Genomic DNA, 16,559 nt, shown 5'->3' on the forward strand with positions numbered 1-16,559 from the left:
CGGATATGCTGACATTTGAACTCATGCTAGGTGGCCACACACATGTGTACACTATATGCTGATGAACGAAACGCACAGTGTATTCATAACCAGAGTATTTAACATATAAAATTTTAGCACTGTGTTGATTGGAGAATAAAGACAATTCTAATATTTAGGACCCCATTTTTGATATGCCAATATTCGAGTAATTTAAACAGACAGAAAAGACTAGATATTTGTGCCTGCACACAATCATATAGATGAGTGTCTTCTTTTACATTACACAGTTGTAATGTAAATCTCTTCAGATTATACTCAGAATGACAACTGTGTAATGCATTGTCTGTCTTGATGCCAGGCCCACCAACGGGCGGTGTGTGTGTGTGGGGGGGGGGGGGGGGCGGAGAGGGAGAGATAAGAAGGGTGGGAAGAGACAGTTGCCCTAGGGCCCAATGATTTAAAAGGGGATTCCTGGCTGCTTCCATCTCTACTGCAAAGGACAATGACAATGAGTACTCAGTGTCTGAAGAACTGGATTTTAAGTAGGTAACATAGACAGGAAAGGAACAGGGCAAATTTTTTCTCTGAAATTGTTTTGGTTACACTAATATATTGTGCAAATTTTGTATCAGTTCCAATATTATGAAAAGTTACCCAAAAAGTCAAAACATTTCATGTTAATATTTTTTTAAACAAAACTTTTTGATTTTCAATTTGAAATAATGTTTTTTTCTGAAATTTCTGTTGATTTTATTTTAAAAATTAATATTGTTTCTGACTTTTTTGGTTGTTCCTTTGCCATTTTTTAAAAATTGCTTGTGGTATAATCCAAAATTATTCTCACTGCCATTGTTGGAGAGAAGGCAAAAATGCAACCCAGTATTTTTTCCTTTTCCAATCTTGCTCTTTTATTTTCTGTTTTTCGTTTAATATTTTAATCCTTGCCTATTTGTTATATGTTTAGCTGTTCTACTAGAGCTTGGTTAAAAACTGCTTGCATTTTGGAATAAATATTTTAATTAAATTCAATGATTTTGACCTGCTACAATTATGAACCGAAACACCAAGCAGAAACAATTTAAACAGAAAAATCAGAGAAATAGTTTGAAGCTGTTTAAGAACATTTATCTAGGTACCCCAAAAGCCATAATCAAGAAAGAAGGCTATCCTGGTTTGAAAAAATGAACCTTACTAGAATGGAAAGAAGCTATAACATGTATCTATAACAGCTGGAAAAAAAATGGGGAAGTTAATAGCAATGAATATAACTCAGAAACTACTAACCATAGAAAACTGATATGGGAAGTAAAGTGACACATGAAGAAATCTCTAACCAGCAGACTTAAGGACAATGAGGATTTTTGTAGGTGTAACCCCTTCTGTTGGCTAGCCCAGTGTGAGGTTATTCAGCATAGGGGAAGCTTGTGACTTCTTACAGCACTGGGGGGGGGGGGGGGGGGGGGGGGGACGCGGAGGGCTAGCCTTAGGCTGCTTGGTGTGCTCTGCGTTGTGTATGTGTGAGTGCACCGCAGACCAGACCCACTCCGACAAATCACCAGGAACAGGCTTTATTCTGTAAAAAACATAGAAGAGGAAAACAGTTCCGCAGCCCCTTCTCTCAGCATGCAGCCTGTGTGCTGCTTCTAGCACAGTCCTTGCTGAGACTCTGCTGGGCGCAGAGGGAACATCCTGGCAGGAACCAGGAAGTTCTCCCAACATGCCACAGTTTGTAGTCCACAACTTGTAGTTTCCAGGGCTGCTGCTGAAACACACTGGACCTTGGGCTACATAGGTATATTAGAAACAAAAAGAATCGTAACAATAGTATTAGTTCATTATTCCATGGAAATGGTGAAATCATTTAATAATAATGCAGAAAAGACAGAAGTATGCAATAAATATGTCCATTCTTTACATGGGTAAAAGTCTAGTGATATACCATATCAGATGATGAGGATGAAATAATTTCCATGCCCACAGTAATTCAGGACGATATTAAACAGCAGCAACTGCAGTTAGCCATTTTTAAATCAGCAGGTCTAAATAACTTGCATCCATGAGTTTTTAAAGCAGACTGATGAGCAATCTGGACCATTTATTTTAATTTTCAATTACTTTTTGAACACTGGGGAAGTGCCAAAGGATTGGAAGAAAGCTAATATTTTGACAGTATTTAAAAATGATAAAAGGGTGATCTGGGTAATTATAGGCCTGTCAGCGGGACATCAGTCCTGGACAAAATAATGGAACAGTTGTTATTGCAGTCAATTAATAAGGAATTAAAGGGGGGTAATATAAATAATGATAATCAACATGGATTTATAGAAAATGAATCTCCACAAGCTAACTGGATGGGTTTTTCATGTCATTTCAGATTTCTTTGATAAAATGACTAATATTGATCTAAAAGTGTCTATAAGACACTTAATTGGTAAGGTACACAGTAAATTGACACAGTTGGTGGGAGTGTTCCTGCAAGGATCAACTCTTTGCCCTATGGTATACAGCACTTTTATCAATGCCCACCCAGGGCACAGATAAGTAGAAAAATAAACCACTTTTGTCATGTGCAGAACAGTACCTCTCCTACTATACCCACACTTTCATGGTTCTACATGGCATTCTAAATATTTGAGAAAGATTCAGTACTATTGAAAATGGTCCCCAGCTCACACACAGAAAATGCAATTTTAAGAAAAGGAGAAAATAAAATGAAAGGAAGTTTTAGAACACAGCAGCATGGTGGGAGAGAGAGGAAGAAAGACTAAATTGAGTTTAAGGAAATATGATCGCCTTTCCTTGTATTTACTCTTTTAACTTTATGAATACATTGTCAGTCTGTGCATTTATTTTTCTAAAAATCCCTCAACAAACCTCTTCATCTTCCCAGTGAAAAGAAATCCCTCCTCCCTTCCCCCAAATTCAGATCCTCCTAGGGAAGTCTGTCTTTACCAGATCTAATAGCAGGCCTTATAATCAGCAGAGCAACAACTAGAAATGCTTTTAATGTTAAGTATAAATGAGAAAACTATTCAGGTGGCTCAGTATGCTTTTTAATGTCTGCTTTATGCCTGGACTCTGAAAGCACAGTATGAAGTGGCTGTAAGTATCCTGGCCTGCTTTATACTTACTCAGATATTGAATAAGCTGAGTTTTAGGGTTAGTATATCCTAACAGAAATAAAACTGTGAAAAGATACGTGCTGATCATTGCTTTGAGTTTTCATGCTCTCATTCAGTATCTCCTACTGGTTTTCTTCCTTTCCATTCCCAGACTTTTTGCCTGAAGTGTCATATCCTCAGTCAGTTCTATTTACTCTCCATTGGCTCCCCTTCTCTCTGGGCTCTGTCTCAAGGAACTTGATTCATGCACCTTAGGAAGTTTTTCTCTCAATCCATATCTCCACTTTTTCACCTGTTCTCATTGTTTCTTCTTGTTGTTCCTCTGCTGCTACATTTTGGCTGGAGGCAGAAGGGATTAAAATGACACTCCTTTTCATACTTCACAAACCAGACTTGAAAGACTAGCTATATTGTTACTCTTACAGAAATTATTTCAAAACCTTCCATTTAGATTCACATAGAATTATATTTCCCCCATTTAGTCATAGAGCAATAAAAGCATGTTTCTGAGGAACCAATATTTTGGCCCTAAATGTTATCCATTAAAATATACCATTTTAAAAGATGGGCCTGAAGCAAAACACAAGAGCTAACACACCCCTGACATTGAAGGAATTGAAAGCCTTATGTTACTCCAGATCCAATTATTTCAATTGTTTCTTGTCTTTACAATAGATCAAAACAGAAACATAAATTGCAAACATCTCAAAGTTTGGCAAGCTGAAAATCCACATTTGAAATTTGTAGTTTTCTCCCTTTTTACAACCTATAGTCTGGACTTAAAATAATAGAAGTAAACAATTTAGTTAATACTTAATACATAATCTTCAATGACAGCATTCTTTAGATGTGTTAGAGCTGGTAGAAGTATTTGTTTCCAATAATAGCCTTTATGCTGATCTGTATTGTGTTGGCACAAAGTCCTAAATTTAAGCTCTCTCTCCAGAGGCTCTCTCCTTTTGTAGAGGAATTTTTACATGCTCTCTACAGCCTCCACCCCATACTGCCTGTTGTTGGCAGTGTATGGATGGAGCTCTTTTTGCCCTAGCAATCCCCGGTTTCTGTAGTGGCTTTTTATGTAGCTAAGAGTTTTTTATGGCTGAGAGTAGAACACCCTCCAGGTGCCTCTTTGCCTCAGTACTGGGAAGCAGAAAAGACATCTTTGTGACTCTCTCCCTTTGTGCTCCTTGATTGCAGCTTATTATCCATCCCACTACATATTGCTAGTTCAGTCCTGTTACCAAATGGTTTGTGACTTGATCCTGACTTACTGTATACTTTCCAAACTTCATTTTGATTATATACTATTAATGGTATCTGAGTGTTTGGATGATATTGTTTGTGCTGCCTGATTAATGACTGAAGTTTTTTAAACCCAATACAGGCAGTCCCCGGGTTACGTACAAGATAGGGACTGTAGGTTTGTTCTTAAGTTGAATCTGTATGTAAGTCGGAACTGGCGTCCAGATTCAGCCGCTGCTGAAACTGATCAGTTTCAACAGCGGCTGAATCTGAACGCCAGTTCTGACTTACATACAGATTCAACTTAAGAACCCCAGGCATCCCCAAGTCAGCTGCTGCTGAAATTGATCAGCGGCTGATTCCAGGAAGCCCGGGGCAGGGGCTTCCTGTAGTCAGCCACTGGTCAGTTTCAGCAGCGGCTGACTTGGGGACGCCTGGGGCAGAGCAGCTGGGGTGCTGCTGGGTTGGTCCAGTAGCGCCGCTGCTCCTCGGCGCTACTGGACCAACCCAGCAGCACCCCAGCTGCTCTGCCCCAGGCGTCCTGATTCAGCCGCTGCTGAATCTGACCAGCAGTGGCTGAATCAGGACGCCTGGGGCAGAACAGCTGGGGTGCTGCCCTGTTGGTCCAGTAGCGCCCAGAGCGGCGCTACGGGACCAACTGGCAGCGCCCCAGCTGCTGTACCACAGGTGTCTGGAGCAAAGCCACGGAGCACGGGGGCAGCGGGACAGCCCAGACGCGCCGTGGCTGTCCGCTGCCCGCGTGCTCCGCGGCTTGGCTCTGCTTTGCCCCCCCCCCTCCCTGGTCTGCAGACCAGGGGGACGGGGGGGGGGCAAAGCAGAGCCAAGCCTCGGAGCGCATGGGCAGCGGACAGCCCTGTCCGCTGCCCACGTGTTCCGCCGCTTTGCTTCCTCTCCCTGGTCTGCTGGAGACCAGGGAGAGGAACCCCGTTCGTAACTGCGGATCCGACATAAGTCGGATCCGCGTAACTCGGGGACTGCCTGTACACAATATTGAGTGACAAACTATAAATAGCACATACTCCTACTCATGTGCTATTATGTCTGGTTACATTTAGCTACAGGAACTTTTACAAAGAACAGTCATGACCTAAACTTTTGGGTAAAATGAACCATGTTTATGTGAATGTTTGATTATTAGTGACTAAGAAGGCATACACGTAATCAACTGAACAGCTGTTTATGATCTGAGCCATTTATGTTACTTTACTTCTGCTATTTGACCAGTTCTGATCTCCGTTATTTTTTTCCTAATGCAAAACTTTTACAATTAAATGTAAGACCCAGGTTCAAATACTCTAGAAGGAATATGGCTCTTCCAAGTACAATAATTATCTCTAGAAATTCTAGGGTGAGGTGGAAAGCCATTCCCAAAAGTCTAGCTATACTCTTTTGAAATGTTACAGTTCCAGTTCGGATTTAGAATATAGGGTATATAGTCAAGGCACATCAGAGATATAATTATTTAATACACATTGACTTACACTGGGAGGAAACTGAATATCAAATGGCAATTTAATACCTTGGAGGGTCCGCTAAGTTTCCTAGGGCTTCAGCAAAAGAAAGCATGTCACATCAGGAGGTTAGCTTGGGGGCAGTGAATACATCTCATGGGATATAGGAGCATATGAGGGAAGCAGCTGAGAGGAAGCGTGTGGGGAGTGTAAGGCCGTAGGCCTGTGGCTGCTAGCTGCATCAGTGCCTGTGAGGCAGAAATAGAAAGGGTTTAGTGGATGGCTAGAAAGGAGAAGAAGGAATAGAGCAGAGGAGAAGGAAACAAAATGTGTGCTGTAGGGAAGGATTAAAGATGAGTGTTCTGTACCAATCCTCTAGGAAACAATATTACAAGACTAAACTTTAATGATATAAATATTCATAGCAGTAACACTACAAACTGCTAAAAGTCTTTTTACTACTTTAAAAATGTAGAATACAGGCATTGTTTATGCTGCATTCAATCATTTCATTATTGCCTTGCAATTTTTCTTCTGTCACCTTTCTCTTTCCAGTCCTAGTATTTCAAATACATTTCTGTTAATTTTCCCCTTCACTGTCTTTTTAGGCATGAACAGAATTCAGCGATGTCATTTTGAGACTTCAATGTAAGGCACAAGAAGAAATCATCCCATGTGAATCATAACTACCTGTTTAGCAATTACATCTGAAGTAAAACCAACCATGTAGAACTAATTGTTCACTATATACTTGCAGGTATCAATAGTGTGTGTTTCCTGTACTGCACTAAATAAGAGTGTAGCAGTTCATTGTGTTTGATTACCGAGGGCAGTGCTACAAATAATGAGGTTCCACCATCTTCCTGCATTGCTTAGCCCCTGAAAATCATCCCAGTTTTGATGAGACTTTATCCAGGTTAAAGGGGGAAAGAGAGACAATGACCAGGATTTTCTGAGGCTACGTCTACACTGCAGCCTTTTGTCAGCAGAGACAATGCAAATGAGCACTCATTAGCATTTGTCATACTGTCATTTGTATATTCTCTGCCGATGTTTTTGCAGAGGAGGTTTTTGCGCAAAAACAAGCAGTGTAGATGGAGCCAATCTTGCTCAAGATCCCATATGCCTCAAAAAAGGAGGTATACAGAATCTTGCACAAAACGGGTTTTTTTGCCCAAAATGGCCCCATCTACACTGCTTGTTTTTGTGCAAAAACCTCTTCTGCAAAAAGCATCAACAGAGAATATGCAAATGACAGCGTGACAAATGCTAATGAGCGCTTCATTTGCATTGTCTCTGCTGACAAATGGCCGCAGTGTAGATGTAGCTCTGCGTAACTAGTGATTTTCAGGTAGCTAACTTAAAGGGTTCATCTTTGGCTAACAAAGAACAATTTTGAAAGGGCCAGCACCCCGTACTCTGCAGCGTTCTCTGTATGATAGTTCCCCTTTGAAGTTCAGATTAGGAGACAAAGCACCCTGTTGAAGTAAATCTAACCACCAGTGACTTAGGAAGGGCCTCTGTGGAAATAAAAAAAGGATCTTTTCAAATTAATGAAGGAAAGCTCCCAAAGCATGCTTTTTTGCATATGGTTACAGCCTCCAAAAGGAACATGGCAGCTCTGGATGGATGGGCATCCAATGGTAAAACTGATCAGAATAAACAACTCTAAGCAAGGACAACTCAGGGCTGTTTGAAAGGAAAAAGTAAAGTCAATTATTTAAAAATAAATAAGACCCTTTCCATATAGTTCTGTATCCATTGGAGATCATGATATGGATATAGTGCCATGTTATTTTAGATTTAGATGGCATTGAAAACAAAAACATTGTGAACATGTCTATTCTTGTAGGCTACGTCTACACTGGCCCCTCTTCCGTAAGGGGCATGTAAATTTCAAGAGTCGTCGTAGGGAAATCCGCGGGGGATTTAAATATCCCCCGCGGCATTTAAATAAAAATGTCCGCCGCTTTTTTCCGGCTTTTAAAAAAGCCGGAAAAGAGCGTCTAGACTGGCCCCGATCCTCCGGAAAAAGTGCCCTTTTCCGGAGGCTCTTATTCTTACTTCAAAGTAAGAATAAGAGCCTCCGGAAAAGGGCACTTTTTCCGGAGGATCGGGGCCAGTCTAGACGCTCTTTTCCGGCTTTTTTAAAAGCCGGAAAAAAGCGGCGGACATTTTTATTTAAATGCCGCGGGGGATATTTAAATCCCCCGCGGATTTCCCTACGACGACTCTTGAAATTTACATGCCCCTTACGGAAGAGGGGCCAGTGTAGACGTAGCCCCCATGTTTAAAAGTAAAGAATTTTTTTACAGCGTGGTATAAAATTACCTGAGTATTTCTTCCTAAATCCGATTCCTGTAATATGTTTATCTAGATAGATAGACAGACCGACCTTTTTTTTTTTCTTTCAATAAGACACACTCTCATTGTGACCCACACTTCTAGCCTCTGGAGATGTATCACTAGGGCTATGTCTACCCTACCAGATTATTTCAAAATAATAACTCTTAAAATAACTATTTTGAAATAAGCTTATTCTGTTTCACAAGCAGGAGTTACTATTTCAAAATAACAGGCTTGGTAATGTGGACATTTGCCTTGTTATTTTGAAATAACACCCCAGTATTGACATGCTCTAGGATGTCAGCAAGAGCGCCACAAATGATTTCCATGGTCTCTGATATCAATTCCTTAAATCCACTTTTCAGGGGAAGAAGAATTGTCTTATGCTAAAAGCACAGGTCTCTGTCCCAGAACAAGTTAAAGAAGGTGTTTTTTTTTGAGATACAAAAAAGTAACCTCCTTCAGAGCACTAAGTCCTCTAGCTACTCACTGAAATACATCTAAGCTCCAAAGTGCAGACAGGCTGAGCTGGCTGTGGTTAATTCAGTTACCCATCACAATAAAACGATATTTAGGTTACTAAGCTACAGTACATACAGAGGAACAGTAATATTTCATATTACCACATGATAAGGAGTCACAACACAGAGGAATAGAAATGCTTTATAAAAGCAGCAAAACACAGTGGGAAGGAGATGGAAGGGAGGGGTCTGGAGCTCAATGGCACTGCTTGTGACAGAACTGCTTTGTTGACTTTCGCATGTGTATGTTATAAAGTTAACAATTGCAGAAGCACATAAAACACATTGTTGAGTCTCACAAGCAAATAAAAATGCCACACAGATAAGTGGATTAAAGATATCTGCTGTAACTTTATAGAGGTTTAACAACCTCATAGAAAACAGGTCTCCCCTTTATTATTATGGCAAGACATGTCGGTGACCTGGGCCCCCATCAGCTGGAGACGGAGTACCACAAATGACAAGTCACATCCATAAAAAGTGTCATTCCTGAGACTTGTCTGTAGCATTTACATAACTATCATGGGCCATTTGGTGTAAATCAGCATAGCTACATTATAGTTAATTAAGCTATGTTGATTTATGCAAGTTGATGACTTAGACATACATCCGTTTAGCTTTTCCTGCCTCTCCATTCTCATAGTACAAACCTGGATTTTAGATAACTGGGTTTAATGTTGTCTTTCAAAACAGAACTTGTATACCAAAACATGATTATATCTGAAAACTCATAACATAAGGAATGTATGCATTTTCATACCAGTACAAATCAGCAGTCTATTTAGTCCAACACAGAGTTGTGTATATAAACACAGGCTCTATGAAATATTTGTGTGTCAAATCCTGTATGAAACAAACTATTGTCCATTTTATCTATAATTAAGAGTCCTTTTGTGGTGGGTTGGGCTGCCCCACATACAGAGAGCAGAGGGGTTAACACAGCCTTGGAGAGTCTGTGCAAACCCCAATCAGTGAAAAGGCAGCTTATTACAGAGCCAGTCAGGTGAAGACTTACTGTATATGACAGTGCTGCTCCACAGACCAGAGAGCAGACTCTCCCTGGAAGGCAAGGGAGAAGGACTAGCTGCTTGAGGACAGCATCAAGGACAAAGCCGTGATGGGCATGGTCAGCTCTAGACTGACTTCCAGATTGGGACCTGATACAGGGGAAGAGAAGTTGCTAAAGCTACAGGGGAGGTGGCCCAGGGAAACAGGCAACTGCTTACACCCTACTGGCTGATGATTAGAGTGGCCAGTAATCAGACTGTGATGAGGGACTAAACGAGAGCCAGCAAATGGTAGAATAAAGAACTGCTCATCCTCCAGGAAAAGGGGAGAAAGCAGGGTAAGGCACAGCCAGAAGGCTATGCCCTGACGAGGACACCATGGCCTGGAGTTGTCAACTCACAGGGCCAGAGCCCAACAGGATTGTGGATTCGCTTCAAGACAGAGTTGATTAGGGATAGATAGTTGCATTTATTAAACTCACTACATCACTACTATTACAGGCTTAATACTGCCAGATGGTTACACAGCTACTGCAAAGTAATACAAATCAGCATAGGCAAAGCAATGCATAAAAGAGTAAGAGGCACTTGGAAATGCTTACACCCTTTCAGGTCTGCGAGGAGTCCCATTCCAGTTACCTTGCACCAGCCGCAGTGGACATGGCTCCAGCTAGAGGGATTCAGACCCCTTCGAGGTCTAGGTCGTTGTTGAGACTCAATGGGCATGGGGCTTCCTATACTAGTTATACTACAGAACGTCTACACTGGTGCGTTCTCACGCAAAAACTCTTTTGCGGAAGAGTTCTTGTGCAAAAACTCTTCCAGAAGAGAGCGTCTACACTGGCATGTGCTTTTCTTCAAGAGATGTGCTTTTGCACAAGAGCATCCATGCCAGTGTAGACGCTCTCTTGCACAAGAAAGCTCTGATGGCCATTTTAACCATAGGGTTTTCTTGCACAAGAAATTCATGTTGCCTGTCTACACTGGCCTCTTGCGCAAGAACAGTTGTGCAAAAGGGTTTATTCCTGAGTGGGAGCATCAGCATTCTGGCACAAGAAGCCCTGATTTCATACATTAGAACATCAGTTTACTTGCGCAAGAACACATGACCTGTTTAGACAGGCAGCAAGGTTTTGTGCAAGAGCGGCGCTTTTGCGCAAGACTGAGCCAGTGTAGACATAGCCCAGTTACACATACCTGACTCAATGCCATTCTTATCACTCTTTTGAGCTGAGACTGAGGTCAAACTTGTTTACTGCTCAGTAGTTTCCCAGCTCAAGGCATGGGTTAGAGCTGATAAAGCGCAGCTGCTGTTTGGGCTTGCAGCATCCTACGCTATGCTAAGCTAAATACAGCAGGGATGGAAACTTCCATCCTAGGCCTGCTAAGCTGCAAGACCCACATATGATTTTTATGTGACAGCCTGAACAGGTGAAGACAGCACAGTGACATCGGGCTAGACACCACCCAAAGGCAGTGTACTCAAATGCCAAGCTAACTCCCAGAACAACTGGCAGGAGGTGCTGCCATGGTGAGTCTGTACTCCATTACACCTTCCTTCCAATGTCAGACACATTGAGTAAGATATGAAAGGAATTGTTATACATTTTTAAAATGTCATACAAACAGTTAAATCAACGATGCATTGAAAATGTACACAATTAGGTTTCTCTGAGACACACATCTCTGCATATCATATACCCTCACTACTTCTATAATCTGTTCAGTGAGGTCCACATGAGGCAGAACTGAAGACTCTTGTGGCTAAATATGAAGTTTGCTTAGAATAAATAATATAAATCAAATCAGATGATTCATGTACCAAATTAAAAAACTGAAATTTATGGATGAAAAGATAAAAAATGTGCAGCTTTCACTTTCAGGAGAACATGAGTACTAGCAAATTTTATTTAGCAGTAAAAGTCACGATGATAGTACTTTAATAATTTATGGCAGTGTGTTTGCTTTGTAAATTCCTAATCCACAATTTACAATCATATCTAAGAAAATCCATTGATCTTCTGTGAATATTGCTTGAATTCTTGAGTTAATTGTCTTTTATAATTCAGTATAGCTATTTGAACATCCACTTAAGAGAAGGGCTCTCTGTGTGTTTCAGGTGCAGTAGTGTACAGAATATGCTTATGGGAATTTCAATAGTACTGGAGTTATGGCTTTTTGTGCTTCTAGTGAGGTACATTAGTAGTGTTTAGAGGTCATGTATGGATCTGAGAACAAGCATATTACATATAAAGAATAGCAATGAACACTTCCTGTACAATTTACTTAATTTTTTTTTTATGATAAGAAGAAAATGCTGAAGGACTTCAAGAATGCACAAATGAAGTTAAAGAAATGATAGAGAAGGTAGGACTGTGATTTAATAGAAAGAAATGTAAAACCACAGAAACTGGAGATATGAATTTAAACATCAAAATCAACTACAAAGAGCTAGAAAGGGTAGATCAATTCAAATATCTTTGAAGCACTATAGGCCATGATAAGTGTTCTCAGAAAATAAGAATAAGAGTTGGCAAAGCAAACACAGCTTTTGGTAAACTGAGGAAGATTTTGGAAACTTATCCATACACACAAAACTAATCATCTACTCAGCCATCGTTGTAACCACAGCAACCGACAGGAGTGAAACCTGGCATCTTAAGAAAATAGATGCTCCGAAATTAGATGTGTTTGCGGAGAATATTAGGAGTAAGTTTTGAGAAAAGAAAAAACGAACGAGGTAAGAAAAATGGCTAAAGTGAGGTCTCCATTGCAAGTAATTTGTACAGGTATGTCTACATAGCAAGCTTATTTCAAAATAAAAGCCCTTATTTCAAAATAAAAGCTTCTACACAGCCAAACCGCTATTTTGAAATAAATTTGAAATAGTGGAGTGCTTATTTCGAATTTGGTAAACCTCAATCTATGAGGAATAATGCCAAATTCGAAATAGCTATTTTGAAATAAGTGCTCTGTAGACTTATTTCGAAATAGGGGGCCTCCAGCCTTCCCAGGGTGCGCTGGTGGCCACTCCGGCCTCAGCAAAGAACACTCCTCTCCCAGAGCCCTTAAAGGGGTTGACTCTGGCCACAGTGCCTGTGCCATCTCGAAGCCTGCCAGCCCAGAGTCAGCAGTCACTGCTCCTGACCCAGTGGCCCCAAAACATGAGCCAGAAAGCAACTGGCAGCCAGCCCTCCACTGCTCCCCAGGAGCAGTCTGTCAGCTCCCAGGAGTCTGCCAGGGTCCGGAGAAGGCGGGCGCCTTCCTGGTCCAGGGCGGAGATCATGGACTTTATTCGGGTTTGGGGGGGAATGCCCCCAACATCCATGATCCCCGCACTAGATGGAGGAACGCATCTGTTTTTGGTAGGATGGCTGCCAGCCTGGCCACCAAAGGCCACATGCAAACCCAGGAGCAGATTTGCATGAAAATCAAGTTAGTCCCGTGAGACCACCAACCATGAGCTTCCCCTCCCCTTCTTCCCTTTGCTTCCCCCTTCCAGCTCCCTCCTCCCAGGTGTCCCCTACCCCTCTTCCGCCTCTATTCCCCAGTCTCACCAGAGTTTCATTTCCTCCCACCACTTTTGTTAAATAAAAAGAGTTTGTATTCATGAAAATATGTGTATTTTATTTGATGTCAGGAAGCGGGGTTAGGGACGGATAAGTGGAAGGACATGAGGGAGGAATGAGGCTCGAGCCCCCGGGAGGACAGACCAGGGAGGCTCTTAGTGCTCCTCAGGGTGGAAGCTCTCCCACAGGGCCTCCTGCATACTGGCAGCCCCCCGATGGACCTCCCAGATGGCAGCCTGCAGAAAGTGCAGCCAGTCTCGCAGCAATGCGTCCACGAGAAGCACCAGAGGGCCCAGGGGCAGCTCTGGCTCCATGTTACAGAGTGCTGTAGTGTTCCGAGTGAGGGTAATCAGAGCACGCAGAGATAAAATGATGTGTGTCCCTCATCGAGGTAGGCAAGCAAGCAGAGAAACCTGAGAACTGGCAGTCCAGGGGGTAGGCTTGGGGGCCCTTTAAGTACAGACCTCAGTTAGCCTCAGGCAGCAGCCCCACACAGTAAGTCCTGACCTGATACCCTGCCGGACCTGGTTCTGCCAACCTTAAATGCGATTCAGCATCCACTTAGTGTGGACGCACTATTTCGAAATATCCTAATGCTATTTCAAAATGCATTTTGTGTGTAGATGTGTTATTTTGAAATAAGCTATTTCGAAATAACGCTGTAGTATAGATATACCCTAAGAGAAGACATCAACGGCTAGAGCAGGGCTACTCAACCTTGGAAGCCCCGGGGACCACAATGATACAGCACATGCCGAGGGCTGCAACTTAGTGTGGTTGCATATACCTGCAAATATATGCAAATAGACTGTTTGGGGTAGACTGTCTGGCTTAATCTTAACCTTCTGTGTGCCTCTTTCTAAAGCAGCAGCAGCAGCAAACAAAAGAGGAAAAAAAACCCCTCCAAAGCTTGCAACTACTCAAAGAAAAACCTGTGTCCTTTTAAAATCCTGGGTTCTCAAAATGATCCCATCGCTCTGCCACCATGTCAAGACTATTCCCCACTCTGGCACAATGAATGCAGAAGTGGGGGCCCCGCAAAAGCAACCCAAAACTTGATCTCTACAGGCCTTGGTACAAAAACTGCCCCCAAAATCCTACTACTTGGATTTTGGGGAATCCGCTGCTGCCATCAAGTGCTTTTGAACCCACAAACAGGGGTAGACACTTGAAACCAACACTAAAGCACTCCAAGCTCTTTTCTCCAAAGAGCTGAAAAGAAAAGAGAAAATGCAAGCTGCAGTCTGTGATTGCTGTCCCCTCGTCAGAGGCATGCAGATATGCACAGGCAGATTTTCCAGGATACAGAAATGAACCAATACCAGGTTAAATAAAAAAGAAAGAACTTTTATCATCAATACAAAACCCCAGTTACAATCATAGCTAGAATAGCTAGATGGTAAGAGCCACCAATTAATATACTCATGGAGGATTCCACCATGGACCAAAATTTAGTTATGAAAGAAAGGAAAACCCATTTCTAACCACACAGACATCAGATCCAAATTCCCAAACCAGAAAACAATAAAACCTGATGGATTTATCTAGGGTTTACCCTACTTACACATTATGAAGAGTCTTTTTCTGGGAGAGAGACATGTCTTCTATCTCCCTCAGTATCTAGAAAGCAAAAGTGCTCAGAGACAAAGGAGGGAAAGGTTAAAAATCCTTTGTCCCAGTTTGAAATCCCTATCTGCATTACTATTGGCTGAGCAGATACCTGGCTAGGTACAAGGGATATTGTTAACTCCTTAGTCCCCAGGCTGCTGGCCACCCCTCATTGCCATAACAGCCATCTTGGCCCATGCTAGGAAAAGGTCGAGACAGTCGTGACGTTGTGAGACCATGGATGGGAGTGTGCTAGGATAAACAGAAGAGAGAAAAAATGCAGCCAGAATCTCGTAATAGGCTTAGAAGGAGACAAAGGGCTTTGAAGCACACTACTTCGATGTGCAACAGGGCCTCTCTCTTGATCCAAATGGGTCAGGAGTCAGGGGGCTTCATGAACCATGCCAGACACAAACCATGGAGCAGCTGCCAACTACTAGCTGTGGAAATACAAGTGGATGGCATGAAGCATGAGCATGTTCAAGTGGAGGGCAAACAAGTGGATGGCATGAAGCATGAGCATGTACAAATACTGTTGAAGATGGCCCTGCCTGGGATGGTTCTGGTTGGGGGGTAGAGTCAGCAGGCCAGAGTTGAAGGAATGACAAGGCCAGATCCTATAAGCAAGAGTCAAGGCCAGTCAGGCTGGGATTGAAGTTGGAAACAAAAGATCAGAGGCAGTAATGGGTTAAACTTGAGAGACAAGAATCAGGGTCAAAGAGGATAGAGAAAGAAACCAGAGATCAGGAGATGAGGTAAGGCCAAGGTCTGTCTGGTTGCCCAGACAACTTCCTGGTTGCCCAGACAACTTCCTGGGGCAAGTCTTAGGGTTATGAAAGGGCACTTCGCCAATTAGAGGGTGGCAGGTATTTTCACTCTGGGTTTGGGTACTTGCTGCTGTGTCTCCTCTCCCCAGTACTTGCTGGCTGTGCCTCTGTGTGGGCTCCTGGTGGCACTGTGGGAAAATCAGCTGCCCCAGGCTCTGCAAAATCAAGTTCTTATGGTCATTGAGGGGCAGGGCTTTGCCTGGTTCTTCCAACATTCTCTGCGGAGACATCGATCCATGGGGTAAGAGATCATGCAAATCTCTAACTCCAACAGTTCTATTATGCTACATCATCATGCATATGCACAAGGTGGCTAAGGTAAGGTTGCACAAACTGTCATGTCTGGTACATGGGAGGATGCAGGGCTCATAACAGCAGGTCAAGCTTCTGCATCAGATATAAACTGACTACAGAGCTTACTTTTCAAAGTGACTGAGTGACTGGTTTTTTAATCTTAACTTTTTTTAACATTGTGTGTGTATACTGACATGCTTTCAGGTTTGAGTTCAGTGTATCTTTATATTGTTAGCGCAGAGAGTGCATAACTGATTGTCAGAACTTTTCTTCTCTGTGCTGCTTCCTTAAGAGACTATGGTGTAGTTGCCCAATAATCAGTTCCAGATGGAAGGACTGCTTCTGTTTAAGAAGTTTTTATTTCAGATCAGAAATGAGTACAAACTAAAAAACAGTCTATTTTGAACGAACAAAACATTGTTATTCAAATCAAATGTAAAGAAGCAGAAAAAAATGCTAACATAAGTCCACATAAAATAGGACAAGAGAACACCATGATTAGTAACTATGAAGAATAATGCAGCACCTTAGACACTAACAAAAAATGTAGATGGTATCATGAGCTTTCG

The 16,559-nt window shown here is 42.1% G+C and overlaps 1 long non-coding RNA gene across 1 annotated transcript in view; it reads left to right on the forward strand.

The window, feature by feature from the left end:
- LOC142829896 (uncharacterized) overlaps positions 1-7,663 on the forward strand; it is a 28,072-nt gene extending 20,409 nt beyond the window's left edge. The window contains exon 4 of the long non-coding RNA XR_012904801.1: positions 6,427-7,663. This is a non-coding gene — a long non-coding RNA (uncharacterized LOC142829896). The remainder of the gene's footprint in view (positions 1-6,426) is intronic.
- The last annotated feature ends 8,896 nt before the right edge of the window (positions 7,664-16,559 follow it).

Source organism: Pelodiscus sinensis, chromosome 6 (assembly GCF_049634645.1).
Source record: "Pelodiscus sinensis isolate JC-2024 chromosome 6, ASM4963464v1, whole genome shotgun sequence".
Classification (NCBI taxonomy): Eukaryota; Metazoa; Chordata; order Testudines; family Trionychidae; genus Pelodiscus; species Pelodiscus sinensis.